The sequence below is a fragment of the Mycteria americana genome, chromosome 2 (genome assembly GCF_035582795.1).
Source record: "Mycteria americana isolate JAX WOST 10 ecotype Jacksonville Zoo and Gardens chromosome 2, USCA_MyAme_1.0, whole genome shotgun sequence".
Taxonomy (NCBI): domain Eukaryota; kingdom Metazoa; phylum Chordata; class Aves; order Ciconiiformes; family Ciconiidae; genus Mycteria; species Mycteria americana.
Genome location: NC_134366.1, coordinates 170,088,209 through 170,092,191, shown reverse-complemented (window position 1 = coordinate 170,092,191; position 3,983 = coordinate 170,088,209).

The following is a 3,983-nucleotide window of genomic DNA, read 5'->3' as shown; positions in this document are numbered from 1 at the left end:
TTTGTGATCGCTGTGCCCCAGACAGCCTCCGACCATCACATCACCCACAAGCCCTTCTCTGTTCACAAAAAACAGGTCCAGCGGGGCACCTTCCCTAGTTGGCTCACTCACCAGCTGTGTTGGGAAGTTATCTTCCACACAATCCAGGAACCTCCTAGACTGTTTCCTCTCTGCTGTATTGTATTTCCAGCAGACATCTGTTAAGTTGAAGTCCCCCATGAGAACAAGGGCTAGTGATTGTGGGACTTCTCCCAGCTGCTTATAGAATATTTCATCTGCCTCTTCATCCTGGTTGGGTGGTCTAGAACAGACTGCCACCATGATAGCTGCCTTGTTGGCTTTTCCCCTGATTCTTACCCATAAACACTCAACCCTATTGTCGCCATCATTAAGCTCTGACAATCAAAACACTCCCTAACATACAGGGCTATCCCACCGCCTCTCCTTGCTTGCCTATCCCTCCTGAAGAGTTTATAGCCATCCATTGCAGCACTCCAGTTGTGCGAGTCATCCCACCATGTTTCCATGATGGAATAGTTTTCCAGCTGCACAATATCATGGTTTTCCAGCTGCACAATGGCTTCCAGCTCCTCCTGTTTGTTGCCTATGCTGCGTGCATTGGTCTAGGTGCACTTCAGTTGGACTATTGATCCTGCCATCTTTGCCACACAGGAGAAACCCTAATTCCTGTGTGACTGTTCTCAGGTGCTTTCATGGTTCCTAATGCATCAATAACCCTTGCATCTTTGCTGCCACATGGATCTCCATCCCCTACCTCCACTGAGATGGCAGACCAAAGGACCTCACTAGCACACTGTCCCTCAAACATTGGTGTGCCACCCCCAGGCTTATCTCTAGGAGGCTGGTTTTATCCCTTTCTCCCTTCAAATCTAGTTTAAAGCTCTTTCAATGAGCCCTGCTAACTCCTGTGCAAAGATCCTTTTCCCCTTTGAGACAGGTGTACCCCATCTGTCACCAGCAGGCCTGGTGTCGGGTAGACTGACCCATGACCAAAAAACCCAAAATTCTGCCAGTGACACCAGGCTCGGAGTCAGGTATTGATCTGCTGGATCGTCCTGTTTCTTCCCTCACCATTCCCTGCAACTGGAAGGATAGAAGAGAATACTACTTGTGCTCCAGATCCCTTAACCAGTTGTCCCAAGGCCCTCAGGTCTCTCTTGATGGCTCTCCGACTTCTTGTTGCAACTTCATCGCTGCCTACCTGAAAAATCAATAATGGATAATAATCCGAGGGCTGTACCAGGGTAGGAAGCTTTCTTTTCACATTTTTGTCTTCTCTTGATGCCAAGGTTTAGAAGGTTAGTGGTAGTGTGAGAAACAGTTACATCCTCAATCAATCAAAGCCTATTCAGTGAGAAACAGATCAGTGTAATGCAGATTAGTCCTAGCAAAGGTCCACACCACTGCAGATTAGCAAAACCAATTCCCATGGTCCTCAGGGGCGTGCAGCTAACTATCCCTGTAGTGAGCCGAACATTCTGGCAGGGAGATTAATTCACTTGAGCAATATCCCCCAGGAAACAGAGCACCTGAGATGTTAAGAACTGGATGGGGCACTGTCTCCATCTCTCCTTACGCAGGGAGTGGTGGGTGAGACTCAGTACAGAAGGTGATGAGTGGGGGTGGAAGTGGGGTGTGTGGGGGGTGTTAGACAAGGGAGGGATGTACCAACACCCAGAGAGTATCCCCTTACTGGGAGATCTGTCTGCCAGGGTGAGTGCCAGCTCAATGCCAATGCAGATGAGGGGTACCCTTCCCATTTGGAGACACTGTCAGGGAGCTCCTTGGCAGACAACACAGCCTTGCTGTGCACTGCTGGGATGGAGGGAGAAGGAACAAGGGAGAGAAGCCCTTTGTGCAGCCCCTGGCACAGCAGCATCCTGCTTCTACAAACACAAACCCGAGCTGGAAATCCAACTGCTGTTTCCTGAAGAGTAACGTCTAGTGAAGTTCCCAGTGACTGTCACAAGACAGACACACAAACGTACAGTCCCTAGCAGACATAGAGAAGGGTACAGTATAGGACAATGGCAGTAGGAAGGCCAGAAGGAGCAGTGAGAAGAAGCTGGGTGGGAAGACACAGCAAGGTGTCAGCTGGGTGGGATGGCCAAGGGGGATTGGCATCAAACAGGGAGCTGGGGACACCTTGCGAGGGACAAGAAGGCACCATTTATCACTGCAAAGTCTTTATCTCAAGTGTTTTTTTAGAGTGTGTTATCAATTAACACTTATCTGTGCCCTGTAGCAAGACGGTTCCTGCTTTTCTCCCTGCTCCTACAGGCCAGCTGCTTTCAAAGTCACCAATTTCCCCACCAAATTGCTGCTGAGCGGAGGAGGGTAATCAGCATATCACATATAACCTTTGTAGATGTTTGAAGTCAGGTCTATCTTGTGGCCAGATCTTGGTATGGAATTTGGGGGTGGGGGATTATGATGTTTCAGTACAGCAATATGTTATAATGTCACGGTATAACAAGTGATGGCTTGGGGTGGTGGGTCAATGCATCACTGCTCTCTTCTGCCAGGTGATCACCACTCAGGGCCGGAGTACGAGGTTTATAAACAGGAATCGAGAACTGCCATGAAAGTAAGAGTGACCTGGTTACTGCAGAGAATTATTACTTTTTGGGTTTTTTTGAGGTTTGTTCCCTTAAAAGCAGTTGTGATTTTTAAAATCAAGACAAAAGCAACTGCTTTATGGAAAAAGGCTAGACAAAAAAAAAACGAGTTGAAAACTCAGAATTGAGGGACTAAATCTCTCCCTTGCAGGCATCACCTGAAACCACATGGGATCCTGGGCTTTTGGTTTTAATGTCTGTACTCTGCCGAAGGCAAAAGACAAAGCCAGATGTCCCAGGGCTTGGGCAATGCCTGTGTTCCCTCGTACCTAACCCAGCACTACTGAGCAAAGGGTTTCCATCTATCCTACATACTAGCTGCAGATTCAATAGAAAGAGGCATACCTTGATGTCTGGAAACTTCCAAGTCACAAATTCTAGGTCTGGCATGATTTTTGTAGGTCTCTACAGGGACTAACACCTTCTGATCTGGCCCTTTGTTTCAATTCACCTGCACCCATGCAAATGGCAGAGGAGATTCAGCAGCCTGTTCCCTGGGGTTGGGTCTGGCTCCAGACTTTTGAATGTCAAGGTTGGCAGTATTGGATACTATCCCTTCTCAGTTTCCGCACCTTGTTATGCGGTGCCCAGATGGTTTGGAGAGGTGTTTGACCTTCAGTGCTTGCCTTGCCAACCTACCGAAGCAGCTGAGGTTTAGCTGCCTGAGAGGAGTGAAAAGTGAAACTCAAAATCATTAAAGCAATTTAGTTTAATAATTCAAGCTGCAATGTAAGCAAGGATGAGCAAAAGCCAAGACCTCACATCCAAAGCCAGATTTTGGGTGTCTGGGGATGCAGAAGTCTGGACTATGTTGGATTTTGCTTCCTCAGTGAGTGTTTTCTGGGCAGGGCTGGGCTTTCTGCCTCAAAAGTATTTTTTACACAGCCAGGACATGGTCTAGTTCTTTAAATGCAGTACAGATTGTCCAAGGATTCATCGGTACCATGCCTCTCACTCAGACTTGTGCATTTGCAACTTGTTTACCTCGCTTCTGTAAGACAGATATTCAGCTTTTGCAATAGAACGTGGCTGAATTTCCCCCGAAGAGCCCAACTCAGCTCTGGGAAATGAGTTTGCAGCAACATCCCTGCATAGGGCTGATAGGGGGGAACAGGACATTTCTGACTGAGTAGGTGTTTGAGTCATTGGGGAATTTAATTTTTTTTCCTGAGGACTCCCTTCCCTTCTGTGGAAGTTATTTTTTCACTTGCACTCCTAGTCTGCTGTTCAAACTGATGCAAAGTGCCTAACACAGATAGCAGTATCCAAGTCTGCTGCAGGTATTAATGGATAATTGAAGCAGTAATGCAAGTGAATGGCGAGCATCCTCCAGCGTGTGATTGA